The sequence below is a fragment of the Ranitomeya variabilis genome, chromosome 5 (assembly GCF_051348905.1).
Source record: "Ranitomeya variabilis isolate aRanVar5 chromosome 5, aRanVar5.hap1, whole genome shotgun sequence".
NCBI lineage: Eukaryota > Metazoa > Chordata > Amphibia > Anura > Dendrobatidae > Ranitomeya > Ranitomeya variabilis.
Genome location: NC_135236.1, coordinates 418,173,591 through 418,198,398, shown reverse-complemented (window position 1 = coordinate 418,198,398; position 24,808 = coordinate 418,173,591). Strand labels below are relative to the sequence as shown.

At 43.9% G+C, this 24,808-nt stretch overlaps 1 protein-coding gene across 6 annotated transcripts in view; it reads left to right on the top strand.

The window, feature by feature from the left end:
• Nucleotides 1-24,808, top strand: part of GRIP1 (glutamate receptor interacting protein 1) — a 787,412-nt gene that overhangs the window by 517,674 nt on the left and 244,930 nt on the right. The window lies entirely within an intron of this gene.

Sequence of the window (24,808 nt, the reverse complement as noted above, 5' to 3'; positions counted from 1 at the left end):
AAGCAGTTTTATTCGTCGGGTCAGTACGATTACAGCGATATCTCATTTATATCATTTTTTTTATGTTTTGGCGCTTTTATACGATAAAAACTATTTTATAGAAAAATTAATTATTTTGGTATTGCTTTATTCTCAGGACTATAACTTTTTTATTTTTTTGCTGATGATGCTGTATGGCGGCTCGTTTTTTGCGGGACAAGATGACGTTTTCAGCGGTACCATGGTTATTTATATCAGTCTTTTTGATCGCGTGTTATTCCACTTTTTGTTCGGCGGTATGATAATAAAGCGTTGTTTTTTGCCTCGTTTTTTTTTTTTTTTCTTACGGTGTTTACTGAAGGGGTTAACTAGTGGGCCAGTTTTATAGGTCGGGTCGTTACGGACGCGGCGATACTAAATATGTGTACTTTTATTGTTTTTTTTATTTTATTTAGATAAAGAAATGTATTTATGGGAATAATATATTTTTTTTTTTTTCATTATTTTGGAATATTTTTTTTTTTTTTTTTTTACACATTTGGAAATTTTTTTTTTTACTTTTTTACTTTGCCCCAGGGGGGGACAATACAGATCGGTGATCTGTCAGTTTGCATAGCACTCTGACAGATCACCGATCTGCGAGAAGTGCAGGCTGCTTCACAGTGCCTGCTCTGAGCAGGCTTCTGTGAAGCCACCTCCCTCCCTGCAGGACCCGGATCCGCGGCCATCTTGGATCCGGGTCTGGAGCAGGCAGGGAGGGAGGTAAGACCCTCGCAGCAACGCGATCACATCGCGTTGCTGCGGGGGGCTCAGGGAAGCCCGCAGGGAGCCCTCTCCCTGCGCGATGCTTCCCTGCATCGCCGGCACATCGCGATCATGTTTGATCGCGGTGTGCCGGGGGTTAATGTGCCGGGGGCGGTCCGTGACCGCTCCTGGCACATAGTGCCGGATGTCAGCTGCGATATGCAGCTGACACCCGGCCGCGATCGGCCGCGCTCCCCCCGTGAGCGCGGCCGATCGGCTATGACGTACTATCCCGTCGAGGGTCAGATAGGCCCAGGTCACCTCGACGGGATAGTACGTCTAAGGTCACAGAGGGGTTAAAAACCGCACTCCCTGACATATTGAAAACTGCTGTTAGGTAGTTTATTAACCCTTGAAGTAATTTTCAGGAATTAATGCAAGGCAACATGACAGGAATTAAAAAGTTTATTTTTCCACCTAAATGTCGCTAAATTCTGAACAGGCCACAATAGCCGGCAGACTCGAAGGCCGCTATTTGGTCATGAATTGCCATGATAACCATGAGGACCACACAATTATGATCTCAGGGCACTGATGGGGATAAATAGGAAGCCCCCACACTGTTAACCATTTACATGATGTAGTCACTATTAACAGCATCTAAGGGGTTAAACAGATATGGACGGTGACAACACTGATCGTGGCTGATGCAGCAAATTGTCAGATATAGTGTACAGCCGACAGCTGCGGGATTGTCACCTGTATGGGGATGCTATTCTCTTATATCTCAGGTCAGTAAAAAGATGTATTGGTGGTCATTGAGGGATTAGTGAAATTTTAATTATTGGTGCTGTAGATATAATTACTGTATAGATATCAACACATTAATTTTCCACAGTTGTTGAGATATTACCTGTTGTTGTACTGGGGTGGGCAATTAATTTTTCCAAGGGACAACAGGAGAGATTGTGACTGTTGTGGAGGGCACAATCAATAGGCTGAAATTAATTCTGCTCAATATTAAAATTAACGTATTAATTATATTAATATTAATTGAATCACTTAATGTTGAGCAGAATTAAGTATGACATCCCCCTACATACTGTATGTCACTGAACACAGACCCCTATATACCGTAAGAGCCTTCACACAGCCCCTTACATACAGTTTGAGCACCCACATAGCCCCTCTCTTGTTATCTGTTGAATTGTCTGTACACGTTCCCTCTAAAGTGTAAAGTGCTGTGGAATATGTTGGCGCTATAGAAAAAAAAATTATTATTATAAAGTATGATCCCCCACATAGTCCACAGTGTACAGTGTGAGTACCCACATAGCCCCATGTATATAGTGTGAGCACCCACTTAGCCTCTCTATATATTATGAGACCCCCACATAACCCTTTATATACAGTATGAACCCCCACTTTGCCTCATATATAATAAGTCCTCACAGCCTCATATATACAGTATGAACCACCATAGCCCCTTATATACAATATGAGCCTCCACGTAGCCTCTATATACAGTATGGGACCCCCACATAAAACCCTAAATATGGTATGAGCCCCCACATAGAATTTCTATATACCATATAAGCCCTCATATAGCCCTCATGTTATGCAGTATGAGCCCACACATAACCTCCTATAGACAGTATGAGCCCTCACATGGCACAAAAATAAAGTACGAGCCCCCAAATAGCCTTTCTGTATACAATATGAGCCCTCACATAGCTCCCTGTATAGAGTACGAGTCTCCACATAGCCTTGTATATACAATATGAACCCTCACATAGCGCTCTGTATAGAGTATGAGTCCCTACCTAGCCTTCTGTATACAATATGAACCCTTGCACAGCCTCCTGTATAGAATGAGTCCCCACATAGCCTTCTATATACAATATGAACCCTCACGTAGCCCCTTATATAGAGTATGAGCCGCACATAGGCTTCTATACACTATGAACCCTCGCATAGCCCCCTATATACAGTATGAGCCCCACACATATGAGAAAAAAGAAACACATGCTCACCTCGCTCCTGTTCCCTGGAGCTCTGCTCCTGTCTCCGGTACACCCACTCTCTGCACAGTAGATGCAATGAAGTGACATCATCGTGTCTGCTGACTCAGTCGCACACACTGATTGGTGGAAGAAGCCGGCAGCTCCGTCCTCCACCAATGTATTCACTCTGTCTCCATCCCGAGGAAAGATGAAAGTGACTGTGGGCGAGGGCATAGTGTGGCCCTTGGGCCACTGTTTCAGTTTTTCTAGTGTTTCGGGCCACAGGCCGGACTGGAACTGCCAAAGGGTCGGATGTGGCCCACAAGCCTCACTTTGCCCATCTCTGATGTAGTATATTTAAAAGCATATCTCTTGCACTATGACTACATAGCCAAGTGTGCATGGTATACACTCCTCTTCATGGGAACCCCCGTTCAAAAAGAAACATTGCAATGCTACATTAAAATGCTCTAAGGATTAAATGGTTTGTTTATTGCATTGTAGAATATTTATGTAGAAGCTATTTGGTGCAATATTAGGAAATATACAAATTTGTCCATTTATTTTCTTGACTAATTAGACCAATAAGAATGAACATTTGATATTTGAGTATATTCTATATCATACAATAACATGGAAAATATAATAAAAATAGATGACACATTTAGTATGGTCCCTAATATACAGTATGTCATAAAACACAGAAACACAATGATATCGCACGGAACTGTGTAAGGGCCTGATATGGTTCATAGTAACAGCTTTGTTATTGGTTTCTCTGCTTCGAGTGCTTTCTGGAGGCATAAGAGCAAGAATTCTACTAGAGAAATTACAAGCGAGAGATGGGTAATTAGCCTCGGAGTAGAGAAAAAAGTGTTTACTCTTCAACTAAAGCTGCATTCACACATCCATTTGAATGTTACCATGTGTGAGAAGCACAACAATTTTTTTTTCCCAGGTGTCATCCAAATCGTTTTTTCCCATGCATTTTTTTTTTACTGAAGCCAGTCTGAAATGCAAAACTCTGTGGGGCTGTTTTTTTCTTTCCTGAACAGCACAAGGACTTGTCACTAGGGTTGAGCGAAACGGGTCGTTCATTTTCATAAGTCGCCGACTTTTGGCAAAGTCGGCGTCTCATGAAACCTGACCCGATCCCTGTGTGGGGTCGGCCATGCGGTACGCGATCTAGGCGTGAAAGTCGCGTTTCGTATGACGCGTTTAGCGCCATTTTTGCAGCCAATGAAGGAGCGGTAGAGTGCTGACGTAGGTGTTAGGGGGCGTACACAACAACAGGCATTTTTTTTCGCATGCATTACAGCGATGTGCAAAGTGTAAAATGAGCGTTCTGGGAGTGATGTGGAAAATCTGGAGAGAGAGAGAGAGATTCAAAAATAATATTAAAAAAATTTCTTCATTGGGTTTCGTGTTTCGGCCGAAACCCGACTTTTCACGGTGGTCGGCTGATTACACTCGACTCGACTTTTAAGACAGTCGGGTTTCACAAAACCCGACTTGACCCTAAAAAACTAAAGGTCGCTCAACCCTACTTGTCACCTGGCTATGTGAATGCAGCCTAAGTGGGAAGAGTCCTTTGTCAGTAAAGTTTGTGTTAAAAACTCCAGATGTATTTATCATTGTATAGTAGTATTTGTGGTATTTTCATCCTTCCTATATATGTCCCCATTGTAAGCTTCCATTTACACTGCAAGATTTTTACTGATCGGCGGTCTTCTAATGCCTCAGGGCAGGTGGTGTAAACCCATCTTATGTATATATGTAGATGTGTACGGTATATCTTATGTATTGACTCAGAGATTTGACAAGTAGTCTATGTAACTGTGCACAAATACGGTATGCTCATTTCTTGTTCTGATTCACTTGACGCAGCGTTCCTGCTTACTGCATACATGTGCACGTTTCTTACACAAAACCAGGACACCACTTTTTGGTTTCAGCCTATTATTATTATTCATTATATAATTACTAGATGGTGGCCCGATTCTAACACATCGGGTATTCTAGAATGCACAGCCGCGTAGTATATAGCACAGCCCACTTAGTATATTGCACAGCCACGTAGTATATAACACAGCCCACGTAGTATATAACACAGCCCACGCAGTATATATCACAGCCCACGTAGTATATAGCACAGCCACGTAGTATACTGCACAGCCTACGCAGTATATAACAGAGCCCACGCAGTATGTAACACAGCCACGTAGTATATTGCACAGGCACGTACTATATAGCACAGCCCACGTAGTATATAACGTAGTTTATAGTGCCCTTAATGCCAGTGCGCTGTACATGAGAAAACATGGCTTACAGTGCCCTGAAACCATTTAGGCCAGGTTTCCATTAGTGCAGGCTATCCACATCAGGCCTTTTATGCCTAAAGCGATGACAAAACAGCATAAATTGTCATCATGCTTTTCACCAGTTTCTATGGCAAAACTGGTTGAAATACACAACACGTGACCGTTCTGATCTTTGAAGGGTTCAGCACAACAACTGATGCAGCGGATGAATGTGAACAATCCCTCAGCAAACTGAGAGTCAGTTTCACATCATAATTTCCTTCAGGCTATTCACTGTTACTCTGGAGGGGGGACGCTAGATAGGTGGAAAAGAGGCCTTAACAAAATAAAAAAAGACAAATCAAGTACAACTAAACATAGCTATATAAGTGACAGATGGATGCCGTGTGAGAGAGGACGTACATTTACCTTGGCCAAGTTAACAATGAATGGCAGTGATGAGGACTGATTACATTAATCATATCTGTGTGTGTAATGATCAATATAGACTTCATTCGGCACCTGAATTATACATGTCCCTGGCAGCACAGTGGCTCAGTGGTTAGCACTGTTAATTTGCACTGAAGTCCTGGGTCCACCAAGGACAACATCTGCAAGGAGTCTGTATGTACTCCTGTGTTTTCAGAGGTTTCCTCCGGGTTCTCCGGTTTCCTTCCACATTCCAAAGACATACTGATGGGGAACCTAGATTGTGAGTCTACCAGCACTTTGCAAAGGTCTACCAGGTTGAGACGTGACAAGAATGCTTTAGGCCATGTTCACACTTTGCAGTTTTTACTGCGGATCCGCAGCGTTTTTGACGCTGCGGATCAGCAGCAGTTTTCCATTCTGTCTACAGTACCATGTAAACCTATGGAAAACCAAATCCGCTGTGCACATGCTGCGGAAAAAAAACGTGCAAAAACGCAGCGTTGTTTTTTCCGCAGCATGTCAATTCATTGTGCGGCACTGCAGCGTTCCTTCACCCATTAACTTTCATTGAGTCGGGCACTTCCGCAGCAAAACTGCAGATGTAAAAAAGATCTGCGGTTTAGCTGAGGAGGAAACGCTGCAGTTTGGGTGGGGGGGAGTGTGGGCGGTGACTGTGTGTGTGGGCGGGGTCTGTGAGCTCTCCGTGCCGGGTCTGCGAGCTCTGTGTCAGGTCTGCGGGCTGCCCGGGTGGTCTGCGGGCTGTCTGGGTGGTCTGCGGCCTGTCTGGGTGGTCTGCGGCCTGTCCGGTGGGTCTGCTGGCTGTCCGGTGGGTCTGCTGGCTGTCCGGGTGTGTGTGGCACTGTGTGTGTGTGTGTGTGTGTGGCACTGTGTGTGTGTGTGCCTGCCTGCTACAGTGACAGTGATTGACACATTAGCCAATGATTGGACAGTAGTAGTCCCATCATCCGGCTATTGTGTTGAATGTATAAAAAAACACAAACATACAACATACATACAACACACTACATACATACAACACACTACATACATGCAACATACTATATACATACAACATGCAACATACTACATACATGCAACATGCTACATACATGCAACATGCTACATACATGCAACATGCTACATACATGCAACATGCTACATACATGCAACATACTACATACATGCAACATACTACATACATGCAACATACTACATACATGCAACATACTACATACATGCAACATACTACATACATGCAACACAACAATATGCTACATACTACATACATGCAACATACAATATGCTACATACTACATACATGCAACATACTACATACAACATGCAACATACAACATGTAACATAATACATACATGCAACATACTACATACATGCAACATACTACATACATGCAACATACTACATACATGCAACACAACAATATGCTACATACTACATACATGCAACATACTACATACATGCAACATACTATATACTTGCAACATACTACATACATGCAACATACAATATGCTACATACTACATACATGCAACATACTACATACAACATGCAACATACAACATGTAAGATAATACATACATGCAACATACTACATACATGCAACATACTACATACATGCAACATATATACAACATGTAACACATACAACATACTACATACATGCAACATACATGCAACATACTACATACATACTGCATACAACATACTATATACATATTACATACAACATACATGCAACATACTACATACATACAACATCTAGACATACAGTACATACAACATAGAGTACATACTCACCATCTCTTGTCACTTTGATCTTCGAAGCCAGTGTCACCTGTAAAAAATATTAAAATAATGAACAAACAATATACTCCCTGATCCGCAGAAATCTAATTAAAATGAGTGTCCCACGACGATCTCCCATGGAGAGCCGCAGCATCAGCTGGTGCAACTGCTCTCCAGGGGCTCCAGGAATAGAATGACTGAAGGTATCCTTTCGCACTGTATTCCTCGGCCACTGTAAAAAAAAATAGTCCCTAGTCTCACTTGTGGCACTACTGTGTGAGAAAGTTCCCATGCAGCAATGCCATAAAGTGAGACCCTGAACTCCGGTAACCTCAGTGATACACCATTGTCTCCTGTCAGTGTGTCACTGGAGGTCTATAGAGCAGTTACATCACCTGATGTCACTGTTCTATAGGGGAGATCGTCGTGAGACACTCGTTATTAATTGGACTGCTTCGGACAGGGAGTATACGGTTTACTTGTAATTTTTTACAGGCGATCGAGTATGGTAAGTATGGTTAAATTAAGAATATTAAAATACTTTTTTCTGGCTGTGTCTTTATTTTTTTTAACTCTTTCACTACTCTAGGATTAATAATGGATAGGCGTCTTATTGACGCCTCTCCATTATTAACCCGGCTTAATGTCACCTTACAATAGCAAGGTGACATTAACCCCTTATTACCCCATATCCCACCGCTACACGGGAGTGGGAAGAGAGGGGCTAAGTGCCGGAATTGGCGTATCTCACAGATGCGCCATTTCTGGGGTGGCTGGGGGCTGGTATTTGTAGCCGGGGGGGGGGGGGCGAAATTTCCATGGCCCCTCTCTAGGCTATGAATATCTGTACACAGCTGTCTGCGTGGCCTTTCTGGCTATAAAATATAGGGGGACCCCACGTCATTTTTTTTGGGGGGTCCCCCTATTTTAATAGCCAGAAAAGGCTATGCAGACAGCTGCGGGCTGATATTCATAGCCTGGGAGGGGCCATGGGTATTACCCTCTTCCCAAGCTACAAATATTGGCCCCCGGCCGTCGGCTTTCCCCCTCTGGTGCAGAAAATTGCGCGGGAGCCCACGCCATTTTTTTATCCTTTTTTTTTTTTTAAATTAAACGTTAAGTAAGAAACATAGGCCTTGCTATTATATATCTATGGATATATTTATAGATATATCCATAGATAAATCTATATATCTATACATGGATAACTATGGATATATCTATAGATATAACTATGGCTATATCGATCTATATATTTATAGATCGATAGATATATCTATCCATATATCTATCTGGCTACTTTCACACATCAGGTTTTTGCCATCAGGTACAATCCGGTGAGTTTTAAAAAAAAATGGATCCGTGGGTTTTTTTTCCGACGGATCCGCTTTTTTCTCATACTGTAGAGTTGCATTAGCACCGGATTGTGCCTGATGGTCACACGTTTCATCCGTTTTTTTGCCGGATCCATCAGAACAGCTGTGTCCAGCGGATGGAGAAAACGTACAGAAAAACATTTTCTGAAAAAACGCCCAGCGACAGATCCGGCGAAAAACGTATGAAACTGAGATGTAAAATGATGAATCCGGCCTCCGAATCCGGTTTTTCATGCATTTTTTCCATTGAAATCATGTACATTTTACATTCTCTCTCAAAAAAACGGATCAGTTGCATCCGTTTTTCACTATTTGCAACAGATCCGTTTTGTCAAAAATTAGCCGGATCCTGCCTGATGGATAGAAGTAGATAGATATATGGATAGTTAGGCTACTTTCACACATCAGTTTGTTTCCGTCAGGCAGGATCGGGCGAATTTTTGAAAAAACGGATCCGTTGCAAATAGTGAAAAACTGATGCAACTGATCCGTTTGTTTTTTTTAGAGAGAGTGAGAGAGAGAGAACGGAAAATGTGCATGATTTCAAAGGAAAAAATGCATGAAAAACTGGATTCGGAGGCCGGATTCATCATTTCACATCTCAGTTTCATACGTTTTTTGCCGGATCAGTCGCTGGGCGATTTTTCGCCGGACAGAAAAAACGTTCCTCTGTACGTTTTCTGCGTCCGACGGAAACAGTTTCTTTTGACGGATCCGGCAAAAAATGGATGAAACGTGTGGCCATCAGGTGCAATCCGGTGCTAATACAACTCTATGAGAAAAAAACGGATTCGGCGAAAAAAAAAACATCCGTTTTTTTTCAAAACTCGCCAGATTATGCCTGACAGCAAAAACCTGATGTGTGAAAGTAGCCTAACTATCCATATATCTACATCTATCTCATTCCTTCTATCTGTCTGTCTGTCTGTCCATCTATCTGTCTATCTATCTGTCTATGTGTGTAATGGAGTGTGGGTTGGACAAATGTAAAAAAGGAGGCTGGACAAGACATGACATCACAAATCTTTTTTTTTTTGTTCAATAATACATCTTTTATTTAGCTTTCAAAAACGCATACAAAAATGCATCAAAAAACCGCATCAAAAAACGTCCAAAAACCGCATCAAAACCGTGCAAAAAACTCACCTGCGTTTTTTGCCAAGAGCTGCGGATTTAGTGCAGAAAAATCCGCAGGCAAATCTGCAACGTGTGCACATACTCTTATTGCCCATATAACAGGCGCTGTGGTTGGCGTCCATATTGTGATGGCGGCCATCGTGACCTGTCGAGGCATGGAATGACTTGTTCAATCAGTGAATGTATTTATTCTTCTTATTTTATTTGTCCAATGATAACCACGACTGTCATGCAGACACACAGGTACACGATTCGGCAAGCTATAAAGATGATTTTATATTATCTTTGGGCACAAGTACATTTACTGTAGGAGTGATGTGGGAATTCTAATGAAACCTCTGAAGAAAGCTCACACATTGGCTTCAGGTGTAGCGAGCAGTTTCCAAGAAACCGCAATGATGAACTTATTTCTCCCTCCTCCACTCTGCTTTCATGACTGTATAAAGGACTGCAGAGATAAACTGGAGCATAAGGAAGGAGTTTTTAAAAGGCACCGTGGTAAAATAAGAAACCCCTTCATATATCAGAATGACAGCATTATCTTGCCTTATAAAGCCCGTCAGTACTGCAGCAGCTGGGAAGCGTACTTCTGTAACTAGTACTGACCTGGGCACATTACTGCAGAGAGATACGCCATGGAGTCTTTACTCAATGTGTGTCTGGATGAGCAGAATTTGTAGCCAAGGTCATTACTATGTTTAGTCATGTACATTCTTATACAAAATTCACAAAGCGGTAATACTCCACGGCAATCATGGTTATCTTAACTAAAAGGTCTATGAAAAGTATTTGGATATTTTTGCCATATGTTATAGATTGTATGCATTTTAGAACAATACATTTTTTTAAAGGGCAAAAATGTGTAAAAATAGCCTAAAAGCTCTCTGAGGGTACCGTCACACAGTACCATTTTGATCGCTACGACGGTACGATCCGTGACGTTCTAGCGATATCGTTACGATATCGCAGTGTCTGACACGCAGCAGCGATCAGGGACCCTGCTGAGAATCGTACGTCGTAGCAGATCGTATGGAACTTTCTTTCGTCGCTTGATCACCCGCTGACATCGCTGGATCGTTGTGTGTGACACCGATCCAGCGATGTGTTCGCTTGTAACCAGGGTAAACATCGGGTAACTAAGCGCAGGGCCGCGCTTAGTAACCCGATGTTTACCCTGGTTACCAGCGTAAACGTAAAAAAAAACAAACAGTACATACTCACATTCCGGTGTCTGTCCTCCGGCGTCTCAGCTTCTCTGCACTGTGAGCGCCGGCCAGCCGGAAAGCGAGCACAGCGGTGACGTCTGACGTCACCGCTCTGCTTTCCGGCCGCTGTGCTTACACAGTGCAGAGAAGCTGAGACGCCGGGGGACAGACACCGGAATGTAAGTATGTACTGTTTGTTTTTTTTACGTTTACGCTGGTAACCAGGGTACACATCGGGTTACTAAGCGCGACCCTGCGCTTAGTTACCCGATGTTTACCCTGGTTACCCGGGGACTTCGGCATCGCTCCAGCGCCGTGATTGCAAAGTGTGACCGCAGTCTACGACGCTGGAGCGATAATCGTACGATGCTGCGACGTCACGGATCGTGCCGTCGTAGCGATGAAAATGGTACTGTGTGACGGTACCCTAAGGCATTTGCACACAATGGGGGCAATTCATTAAGACTGGCATAGCACACACCAGTCTTACTGAAGCGCTCGCTGGAGTACACTGAGCTGATTCATTAAGCAGCGTGCGCCACTTAAATGCGCGTCTGATACCAAGCATGTGCCGAGGGCTGGCACACATATCGGGAGTACGTTACATCTCTATAGTAGTATAACTTAGCTACCAGGATGGTGAGCAGACTGCAAAGTACCGTATGTCCTACAAGGAACGGTTAAAGGATGTTTAGCTTGCAAAAAAGAAGTTTAAGAGGAGACTTAATAGCTGTCTACAAATATCTGAAGGGAAGTCACAGTGTAGAGGGATCATCCTTATTCTCATTTGCACAAGGAAAGACTAGAAGCAATGGGATGAAACTGAATGGGAGGAGACACAGATTAGATATTAGAAAAAACGTTTTGACAGTGAGGGTGATCAATGAGTGGAACAGGCTGCCACGAGAGATGGTGAGTTCTCCTTCAATGGAAGTCTTCAAACAGAGGCTGGACAGACATCTGTCTGACAAGGTTTAGTGAATCCTGCATTGAGGGTTGGACATGATGACCCAGGAGGTTCCTTCCAACTCTAACTTTCTGTGATTCTTTGATGAACTTATTATGAATTTGACAGCCGTGATCACACCCATCTTGTCCATGACGTGCTCATATTGGCAGAGCTAGGGCAAAAGTATTGCAACTTATTAAGGTGTTTACGCCAGATTTTTTACATAAGCAACTTGATGAATAGACCCCATGGTGTTTTTCAGGTGGGTGTGGTTGGAAACCCAATACATTCATCTCTATGTAAACACAGCTTGCTGTACATATGTTCAAGCTTTTGAGTGTCCTTTAATCAATTCAGATTTCTAAAGATGCCAAATGGTTAAAAGAAGTGAGTGGACCATTATGCGGGCGTTCTCTGCTCTGATGATGCTCTATACTGTACAAGTCAATAGGAAGGCTCAAAAGATGACCTGGCTTCTTTTTGATTTTCCTGCCAGCTTTTTTGCTTGAAAAACTGCCAGTGATTTAACTTTATTATTGAAAGGAGTGAAAATAAAATTTCTATCAAACTCCAGTAAAAAAAAAAATGCATAAAATGATGGAAAAACACTAAAAAGAAACTGCCGGCAGACAAAAACATCTTAAACTGCTCTAGAGACTATCAAGAATGCTAAAAAAGATAGATATTTCATGGAAAAAAACAAAACACCAGTGTTTATTGACGCATTTTATTTCTGGAAAAACTGTGGGTTTACCCGCCTGAAAAAAAATTATTGTGCACATACCCTAAGGCTGGAGTCACACTAGGGTTTAAAAATTTGGTTCGATGTTGATCCAGAAAAGTAGGTCTAGTGTAATGCGAGTGTCATGTGAGTATAATACGATTTTTAGCAAGTAGCATCCGTCTGACATACGTATGCAATCCGTATGCAATGCAAACAGCTTTTTTTTCCGTAATTTCAAACTGGTTTGCTAATAAAACAAACATATATACAAGTATAGATAGATGAAATTAAGATATATAATCAGAGTGCAGTGCAAGCATAGCTTACTGAACATGTATTAAGCTAATAATTAAAAGAAAAAATAGCGTGAGGTCCCCGTAATTTTCTTAGCCAGCTGAGAGGAAGCCATCAGCTGGGGGCTGATGTTTATACTCCGGGAAGGGGGTAATAAACATGGAGCTTCCCAGGCTATTAATATCTGCTCACAGCTGTCTACTTAGCCTTTACAGGTTATTAAAAAGGGCTGACATGCCCAAAAGAATGACATGGGGTCCTTATTAATAACCCGCAAAAGGCTAGGTAGACAGCTGCAGGCTGATACTAATAGCCTAGGTAGGAGCCATGGATATTGGCCCCCACCCAGACTAAAAACATCTGCCCTCAGTCACCCCGGAGATGGCGCCTCCGCTCTCCCCACTTGCCCTCATGCGGTGGCGAGTGGGTTAATAGTATTGGTGTTGATGTTAGCTTTGTAATGCTCACATCAAGCCCAGGAGTTAGTAAAGGCTAGCTGATATTAATGGCCTTTGAAGCTCCATGTTTATTAACCCCTTCCCAGACTATAAACATCAGCCCCAGCTGTTGGATTTCCCTCAGCTGGTTAAGAAAAATATAGGGGTCCCCACGTCAGTTTTTGTTTTGTTCTCATCTATTTATTTTATTGTGACTGTTCATGCCGTGAATTTACTGTACTCGGCTGATGAAATGTCGGGTTTCCTATGAGATGGGTGCCTAAAAATCGCATGGCACGCATGGTCCGTGTGCCATGCCATCTTTTGTCTCTCGCACCCATTGATTTGCATTTGTGATTGCATCCACTCGCAGCATGCTACGATTTTTTTAGCAGTACAATCGCAATCCAATATGACCTCATAAAAAATTGCAGATGAGCACTGAATCATTGAACGACATTATTCTGAATGCAATCTGCTTTTTTTTTTAATGGATTGCAGTCATCCGATTTATTCGCTTTTTTGAGCGAGCCCAAAGGCTGGGTTCACAGGTTCAATATTCAGTAATTGGTCAGCAAAAAGATTGTAACCAGCTAACCTGAGTCACTCAGGGCATGCAGGATCAGGGAGAGCCTTGGGACCACATGTGTGATTCCAGAGCAAAAAAAGAGAAGAGATTCCAGCTCCTTAAACATTTTGATTCAAACCTTTAAGGGATAACTTTTCTCCTTGTGGAGAGTTACAAGCCAGGCCTGGCATGTCAGGATAAGGAGACTTATAAGCCATGTATGCTCCTCTTGGAAATTAAATATTCAAATTGTCTCTTCAGAGAGGAAGAGGACTAGAATTCTAGCTCCACTTATTGGAATCAGTGATCCTAAAAGTCAATTTTGAGTCTTTACCGAGCCTTGCAATATCACTTAGGATAAAAGCCAAACCAGAATCTCAATTTGCAGACACAATATTTTGGGATGTTGAGATTCTGGTTTGACTTTATCCTAATTAGAGATGAGCAGACCTCTTTACGTTCGGCTTCGGCTGAACAGTTAAAAAAAAATGTTCAGATTCAGTTACCCGGAACCCATTCACTTGAATGGGTGGCCCGAACATCCAGTGTTTGCCACGCTGTCATGTGCATGACAGCTCGTCAAATACTGCTTCCGATCGGTGGAAAATTACCGCCGGTCAGACAGCCGCGGTTCCCAATCTGTCAAATGACAGTGTGAGCCCACAGCTGTGATCGGAGGTAAAAAGTTAACCTCCAGTCATTGGTGTCAGCTGATGGGACTACATTACTGTTCGGGTTCGCCCATCTCTAATCCTAAATCATATTGCAAGGCTCTTTAAAGAGTCAATATTAACTTTTAGGATCGCTGCTTCCAATAGGTGACACTAGAGTTCTAGTCCTCTTTCTTTCTGAAGAGGCAATTTGCATATTAAAAGAAGGTTAAAACATTGAATCCATGTTATGATCATAATATGGATTCAATGTTTTAAACTCCTTTAAATAAACTCAAAATTTTTATGGAACTTTAATTTTGCTCAATATTTAGTACACGGCCATGGGTTTCTTGAGCTGTACTCCACAGTCTAATAAGCATATGGTAAGTTTAGGTTAAGAGATCTGTAGCCAGATCCATATGTGGTCTATTTTCACACCATAAATGTCGGACACCCGCCTAAACTTGATTTCCAATATTCCAAACACGGTCTCAGTACGCAGCTATTTATTTTTCAATGTTGTCTTTTTTCCTTCTCCTGTTTCCTCCTTGAGATTTGCATACCATGGGGCATTTCATACTGTCCTATTATTTAGTCCCTTAAATCTTTATTATAACATTCAACCTGATCAGTGCTATATGGTTTTGGGTGGACAATAGTATTATCAAATAGCAATACTAGAAATTGCCTTTACGTCAGATGGACATTGCTTTCAATGGAGATTGCTCAAAGTGGTCATCCCAAGAAAACGAATATACCTTGATATTATAAGATTATTGAAACCCTATAGATTGTGTAATCTGACGTTTTGGACAAAAAATGTGTGCACCACTAGTTAAGCCAGTAAATAGAGATGATAGAATTGCCTGAACTTAATTTTGAGCAAATTCACTCAAATTGGTAGACACATTCCATTTACTGGTTAGATTAGAACATTGGTTCTAATCAAAAGCGCCCACGATGCTGTGGAAAGATGTTTGTTATGCTCTGAGATCTCTCAAGACCCTAAAGTATAATAAACAGAGGGGGAGATATTAAAGGGGTTAATGAGCAAAATACGTTCTATTCACCTGTATGAGGTCCTCACCTGTCTAATGCCATCGCTGCGGTAGGAGACGCAGTCTAGGAAAGAAGGTATAATTTATTTATTATAAAACTGTCAGCATTCAAAAGAATACAGTAAATAGCTGATGGCTGCCTGTTATTTTACTGTATTCAAATCCCAAAAATGTTGGATTCATCAGAATTCAAAATTTTTAGGAAATTTTAGTCCAAATTCGATTCGGTCATCTGGGTCAGTAACTTATAAGCCAAACTTGTATAAATAGGAAACATCTGATGAGGATACTACTTTGTTGCAAATGCATGCTCTTTGAGGGAACCTACAGATGATACATGCTACCCAAACCATGGGCACATGCATCCGCCACTGGCTGTACGATCACAGCCATGTATGTTTGACTCTGAAGCGCAGAGAAAAACTACTTGTAATAGCTGCCGGGGACCGAGCCGCATGAGAGACTAGTTGTACAGGTGGGTCCCCAGCGGTTTCTCCCCACGCAAAGACCGTGACTGACAAGCCTCTGCCTATACGCGCATGTATGCAGAGGCTTGTCAGCGGGCAGGGAGAAGCTGCCAGTGACACACTTGGGGTACCGTTACACAAAACGATTTACCAACGATCACGACCAGCGATACGACCTGGCTGTGATCGTTGGTAAGTCGTTGTGTGGTCGCTGGGGAGCTGTCACACAGACAGCTCTCCAGCGACCAACGATGCCGAGGTCCCCGGGTAACAAGGGTAAACATCGGGTTACTAAGCGCAGGGCCGCGCTTAGTAACCCGATGTTTACCCTGGTTACCATCGTAAATGTAAAAAAAAAAAAACGTACATATTCACATTCCGGTGTCCGTCAGGTCCCTAGCCGTCTGCTTCCCGCACTGACTGAGTGCCCGCCGTAAAGTGAAAGCAGACGTCACCGCTGTGCTCTGCTTTTACTTTCCGGCCGGCAGTCAGTCAGTGCGGGAAGCAGACGGCTAGGGACCTGACTGACACCGGAATGTATGTACGTTTTTTTTTTTTTTTACATTTACAATGGTAACCAGGGTAAACATCGGGTTACTAAGCGCGGCCCTGCGCTTAGTAACCCGATCTTTACCCTGGTTACAAGCGAACGCATCGCTGGATCTGTGTCACACACACCGATCCAGCGATGGCAGCGGGAGAGCCAGCGACGAAATAAAGTTCCAAACGATCTGCTACGACGTACGATTCTCAGCAGGGTCCCTGATCGCTGCTGCGTGTCAGACACAGTGATATCGTATGGATATTGCTGGAACGTCACGGATCGTACCGTCGTAGCGACAAAAGTGCCACTGTGAGACGGTACCCTTAAAGGACTAGTCACCAGCCCTGCTTGGTCATCAGTAGCTTTTAAAAGTATCTTTTTACATCTGCTAACTCAGGCTGGGTTCACATCAAGTTTGTCCCTATGTTTAGTGGCTGTGTTGGGTCTTATGTCCAGACCCCCAAAAACGGGATTTGGGCACATGCATTGACCGAACTACTCACACAATATATGTATATATATATTGTAGCGTTTCACACGCTACGGGTCTTGGGGATACTCGCTTGGCAGCAGGATAAACACTTCAGGCACGATATCTCACACATATCAGTCCATATGGTTTATTCAAACTCCGCATAAACCAGACAGGGTATAGTCCATTTCATTACAGCCATGAAACATTAGACAGTTCACGTAGCATATAGGCTTCTCTGCTGTATATTATAATCCCGTTGTCCGGGGTTACCTCTCAGAAGTTCCACTCCTTACACTGGCTTCAGCTACATATTCCCCCCCTCTGCCTAAAGCCGTGGGGCTTGGCACTTTCTATTACCCGACCAGAGATCCTTCTCTGTCGTCCCTGACAGTCAAACTTTCTGTCAACCATTTCCGTCACACGCTTTGATAAGGACGACCCCTTGTCATTTTTTCTGCTACAGGATCTCCCACGTAAGTCACTCAGGGTAGCTACCCTCTTAGCTGTGACATCAGTTGTGGACAGCATCACTAACTGATTAGTTTCTGGGGACTAATTCACCTTACATGCCCCCACAGCCTTCTTGAACTCTTCATGCATAGACTCCTTGGCACAGGCCTCTCTCAGGTCTTCAGGTACGTCTATCATACATTTGAACAAGGAACTCTCCTTCTCTTCAGCTGTCATTGACTGGCTTTCTTTCAGGCGACCTCTGAGCTCCGCCACCTCTTTCTCTAAGGCACTCACACGACACTCAGTGGCCTGTCTCCGATGCTCCTCTTGCTTCAAACGGGTATCCACAGCCTCTTGGACCATGCTTAGCTCGCTCCCTCGTGGCCTCTTCTTTACTGTACTCCCTTACTTCCTCAGAGTCACAGTCACCAGCATAGTCTGTGTCATACCCCATAGAATGGCGAACCCCAAAGTCACACTCTTTCCGGGAGTCAGCTCCACACATTCTATCCATCACACCACTAACAGTCATATTGTGGCACATTTGGTGACATCATGTCGGTAAGTTGGGCAGACGAACCCCTCACACTGGTCACCCCGATGTCTGACCCGTCAATTTTGGGACCCATTACTGACTTAACGTATGCCCCTGCAACAGTAATGAGACTTCCATCCTCCAGCTGTAGAGGAACCCCCTCCTCCCACAAGTCTGAGGATAACTTACAGTCCGGCCTACTATCCAATGATGCATTCACCACCGCCTCTTTTTTCCGCCATCCCTATTCGGGTTACCGCCCCTTTTTAGGACTCTGCCCCCTTTAGGGTCACTACCCCCTTTTGGGACTCCACCCCCTTTTGGGTTACCGCCCCTTTTGGGACTCCGCCCCTTTTTTTGGAAACCACCATTTGGCAGAACTCCACCCCTTTTCTTGGAAACCACCATTTGGCGGAACTCCACCCCTTTTCTTGGAAACCACCATTTGGCGGAACTCCACCCCTTTTCTTGGAAACCACCATTTGGCGGAACTCCACCCCTTTTCTTGGAAACCACCATTTGGCGGAACTCCACCCTTTTTCTTGGAAACCACCATTTGGCGGAACTCCACCCCTTTTAGGGACACCACCCCTTCCCTCGGGTACACCCTGTGGACTTCCCACAGTACTCTCAGGCCCCAGTTCGCACAGCACACCAATGTGATTCTGGCCCTTGAAGAGTCTGCACGCTCTAAACCAGCAATGTCTTTTTTTTTCTCTTTCTTTGCTGCAACTGCAGCTAGACTTCACAAGGCTCTGCACCTCAAACTTCGTGGACCCGCCGATCCACAGCAAGCCGCTTGTCACCTTCGTGGACCCGCCGATCCACAGCAAGCCGCTTGTCACCTTCGTGACCCCACCGAGCAACAGCAAACTTCGTGACCTCACCGAGCCACAGCAAGCTGACTCTCAGGAAAAAAAAACTCAGCCTCTCACTGACCCCGGTCAGAACAACACAGATTTCAGTCTGTTACACACCCGGCTTTAACACAGCCCAAATATAGTTTCTCACTAATCCCAATCAGCATAATACACGGTTTTCAGACCGTCACCCGTTGGCAACTTCATGGGTTCCTGGACACCCCTCGGCCTCAGAGGTGCCCAGACACAACAGTTTTCTCACTGACCCCGGTCAGTATTTACTCATGGTTTTCAAGACCGTTACCTGTCATTACCACACAGGTTCCCGGATCCCTCTTCTCCTCAGAGGTATCCCATAAACAGCAGTTCCTCACTGACCCCGGTCAGTATTTACACACGGTTTTCAAGACCGTTACCCGTCATTACCTCACAGGTTCCTGGGACCCTCTTCTCCTCGAAGGTATCCCACCAATAACAATTCTCACTGACCCCCGGTCAGTATTTACTCACGGTTTTCAAGACCGTCCACTCTTCTGGCTCAGACCAGCTAGCGCTGCAACATGTGCTCTTCGGATCTTTGCCCGCATTCGAAACACCAATTGTAGCGTTTCACCCGCTACGAGTCTTGGGGATACTCGCTTGGCAGCAGGATAAACACTTCATAATAATAATAATAATAATAATCTTTATTTATATAGCGCCAACATATTCCGCAGCGCTTTACAGTTTAACAGTTTCAAACACAATCATAGGTAACAATGTTAACAATACAGTAATAAAGCAGAATAAAACAAAACACGACGACCCTGCTCGTGAGAGCTTACAATCTACAGTAAAGGTGGGGAGATACAAAGTACAGGTGTGTATTTACAATGATGTATTTACAATGATGGTCCAGCCATCTTCAGGGAGTGGGGGGTAGATGGAGATAGTGAATGGGCTACACACACACACAAACATAAAATGAGTTTGATTAGGGAACGTGATACGCCGCTCTGAACAAATGTGTTTTGAGGGAGCGCCTAAAACTATGCAAATTGTGGATGGTTCTAATATCTTGGGGTAGAGCATTCCAGAGGATTGGTGCAGCACGGGAGAAGTCTTGGAGTCGGGAGTGTGAGGTACGGATTAGTGCAGAGGTTAGTCGAAAGTCGTTTGCAGAGCGCAGCGGTCGGCTAGGCTGATAGAGAGAAATGAGGGAGGAGATGTAAGGCGGTGCCGCACTGTGGAGAGCTTTGTGGGTGAGAACAAGTACTTTGAATTGTATCCTGTAATGAATGGGCAGCCAGTGTAATGACTGGCGAAGAGCTGACACGTCCGAGTAACGATTAGCCAGATGGACGACCCTGGCTGCTGCATTAAGGATAGACTGGAGAGGGGAAAGTCGGGGGAGGGGGAGGCCAGTTAATAGAGAGTTGCAGTAGTCCAGACGGGAGTGGATTAGGGCAACAGTGAGAGTTTTTGTTGTCTCCATGGTGAGAAAAGGGCGGATTCTAGAGATGTTCTTTAGGTGTAAGCGGCACGAGCGGGCAAGAGATTGTATGTGGGAGGTGAAGGAGAGATCGGAGTCAAACATAACACCCAGACAGCGTGCCTGCTGCCGGGGTGTTATTATGGTGCCACCCACGGATAGGGAAATGCCAGATTTAGGGAGGTTAGTAGAAGGCGGGAGCAGAAGAAGTTCAGTTTTGGAGAGGTTGAGTTTCAGGTAGAGAGCGGACATTATGTCAGAGACTGCGGACAGACAGTCAGTGGCGTTCTGTAGTACAGCGGGGGTAAGGTCAGGGGATCACTTCAGGCACAATATCTCACACATATCAGTCCATATGGTTTATCCAAACTCCACATAAACCAGACAGGGTACAGTCCATTTCATTACAGCCATGAAACATTAGACAGTTCACGTAGCATATAGGCTTCTCTGCTGTATATTATAATCCCGTTGTCCGGGGTTACCTCTCAGAAGTTCCACTCCTTACACTGACTCCAGGTCCTCAACACAGACCGTCCAGGCCTACGGTCTCCAGGTGCTTCCAGGACGACTCCACTCCCAGGAGTCTCCAACACCAACCGTACGTGCTATGTCCAGCACGCAGGCTGTCCAGCCTGGAATGGTCTCTGTGTGCTTCCAGGACGTCCCCACTTGGAACCATCCAACACACAGGCCATTCTGCAGTGTCCTGCCAGGACACACGGAAGTGTGTCCACCCTGACAGACACTCACTCAATCTCTCTCTTACCATGTGCTACACACACCTCCTTTACATAGGTGTAACCACACCCAGGTACCTGTCACATGGCTAGTCAGGTGAGCGTGACATCTCCACAGGTCCTTACACACAAAACCATCTTACGTGTTCAGACACGCCTCTTTGGCTGGGTTTGTAGGTGACTGAACCCACCCATCTCTCCAATCACCTGGAAGCCCTCCCAATGTAATCAAACCCCTCAGCAGTGGATCTGCTTGAGCAAAACATACCCAGGCTTCCATCACAGGGCCACCCACCTCTGCGATACATGTATACATCTGCTATGCTACATATATATATATATACAGGGCTTGGACAAAATAATGGAAACGCCTAGAAGCATCAACAAAAGTTAGTTTAATATGGTGTAGGTCCACCTTTTGCGGCGACTGCAGCCTCAATTCTCCGAGGTATGGATTCGTACAAGGTGTGAATTGTTTCCAAAGGAATTTTAGCCCATTCTGCAGTTAAAACACCCTCCAGTTCTCTGAGCGACGATGGCAGCGGAAATCGACGTCTAAATTCAATCTCTAAAATCGACTAGAAATGCTCAATAATGTTGAGGTTTGGGGATTGTGGGGGCCAGATGAGATACTCAACTTCATTAGAATGTTCCTCATGCCATGCTTTAACGATTCTAGCTGTATGAATTGTTGCATTATCATCCTGAAAGATGGCGTTCCCCTCCGGGAACAGTGCTTGAACCATTGGATGCACTTGGTCGCCCAAAATGCCTAAATAATCTTGGCTGTTAATTCTTCCATGAAGGGATATCATTGGCCCGGCGGATCTCCACGAAATCAGATCAGCACAGAACCTCTGCCATGTTTTACGGTTGGGAGAAGGCAGTCTGGATGGAATGCTTCTTTGGCGGTCTCCAAACGTACACTCGGCTGGAGGTCGGAAATAGGGTAAACGATGATTCGTCTGAGAATATCATGTTTCCACTACTCGAGGGACCAATTCTGGAGGTTTGTACACCACTCTAAATGCTTGGAAACATTTGTCATTGAGAGCAGCGGTTTTCTAATTGCAGCTCTTCCGTGGAATCCAGATTTGTGCAGCTCCCGACGAACAGTTTCCGTGGAACCTTGGTTCTGTAGGTGTTCATTGAGCTCAGCAGTGATTTTCGGAGCCGTGGTCTTGCGATCCTCTCTCGCAATTCGCTTTAGAGTCAGATGGTCTCTCTCAGTCAACTTTGACTTTTGGCCGGACCTGTGCTTTGCTGCGGACCTTTCTCCTCTTTCAAATGCAGTGATTACTTTGGAGACAGTATCTCTTGACATGCCAAGCATTCGGGCACTTTCTGTTACACTAGCGCCTGCCATACGAGCACCAACAATTTGGACTCTTTGAAAATCCAAGAGGTCTGCCATTGGTATCAGGTTCTCATCAATGTTCTTACAATTATGCAAAACAAATAGTTAATTTACATATACAAAACACAAATAATCAACTACAAAACATTACAATATGTCACGGTTTGCATGTTTATCACATGTTCGAACATTATGATGCCAAAAGTTAGGTGTTTCCATTATTTTGTCCAACCCCTGTATGTATATGTATGTATTGATGTGTGTGTGTGTGTATGTATATATATATATATATATATATATATATATATATATATATATATATATATATATATATATATATATATATAGAGAGAGAGAGAGACTCAAAAAAGAGGCAGCACTCCATAGTAAGGTGAAAACATGTGGTTGGTTTAATTGACCCACATAGCCGGGCGACGTTTCAGCTCAAACTGAGCCTTTCTCAAGCCATTCAGTTTGAGCTGAAACGTCGCCCGGCTATGTGGGTCGATTAAACCAACCACATGTTTTCACCTTACTATGGAGTGCTGCCTCTTTTTTGAGTCTCTGTGAATCTGGTGCAATCAATTGGACTGGTTGCCTGGGGCCTTGCACCCAAAGATAAGTATCAGTGTAGTGCTGTTCCTCTTTATTTCTATATATATATATATATATATATATATATATATATATATATATATATATATATATATATATATATATATATATATATATATATATATATATATATATATATATATATAGTGACAGAGTCAAGTGTGTGATTGCGCTTAAAGGCATCAGTGATGTGAAACCAGAGCATTTTTTTTCCAGCACACTACGTGTTGTGAGGGTTAAGTTGCATTAAAGGGCTCGTTTTATGTGGACCTTCATAGAGCGGGTGGGAGAAGGTCCACTTTATCTCCCCTGGCAGACCTGCCAGGACCTGCATGAGGTCATGATCATGTGATCAATCACATGATGGGGAAGTTACAGGCTTACCGAGCTCTACAAGCTAGTGATGGGCAGTCCGGCTCTTTTTGGTGATCCGGCTCTCATGGCTCCGCTCACCAAAAAGAGCCGACTCTTTCGGCTCACAAAACGGCTCTTTTTGGATCCTAAATAGATACCCATTGAATATGTATTCACCCGCCCAAAACCACGCCCACGTACCGCAGAAACTCCGCCCACTTTCTAGGAACCAATTAAATTGACCAATGGGTGGAGTTTTGCTCAGGTAGGCAGGGTTACGCCTGCTGAAGTCCGGGATTTTACGCCCAGTGAGAGCCATTCAGGAATTTTAGTGGCTCTCACTGGCGTGCCGGCTTCCATCGTTCACAGCAGGGAGCCGGCTCTTTGTGTCGGATTGTTCGCGAACGACACATCACTACTATAGGCAGTCTGCGTTCGTCTAGCTTGGAGAGAGGAGTCTCCAGAGGCTTTGTGGCTCGTCGGGCACAGACTGAACCTGTGCTGCTCCAGAGCGAGGTGGCACCCGCAACATATGGACTGTGTTGCAGCATTTTGCTTTTCTTTTGTTGTTTTGTTCCTGTTTTAGCTGTAAAGGCTGAGTTTGTTTTCCCCACTAGTTGGTTTATGCTGCTGTGCAATAAACCAGCGAGAGCTTTAAAGAGATGGTGTTCCCATTTTTTTTCTACCTCTGTGAGCCGCCACGTGAGTGAACTACCACAAGATATATATATATTATAGCTCTGTGCAGTACAAATTGCACACAGAAGACAATCATAAACCATTACCATATTCACTAATTGTGGTAAGTCCAGATTTGAGGTGCCTTCCAGCAGAGACACATTAGGTCCACAATGGTGGGGACTCCATCAATCAAACTGCATCCACAGACACCGTGATGTTTTAAGGTGTTCCCTTTTTCACACTTTGAAAAAAGGAAACGCCTCAAACTGTTATGCTGGAAATTGAAGGCTTCGAAACGCGTGGTGTCGGAGCGGATGTAGTGTTGTGGACCTAAAGCGTCTCTGATGGAATTATTTGGACACCTCAAGTTTAGATTTACCATATCTATGTGTCATGTAACTTCTGAGCCAAGCTATATATAATATATATATATCCTGTGCATTACTGTTTCAGACGGAACAGACAAACAGAAAAGATAAGTGTACATGTGAAGAGAGCCTTAATCCAGCTTTTCTGCAGTAATCCCATGCCATAGATGCACATAATGGATGTATAGATTTGTGCGGACATTATACAAATTTGCGATTATCGGA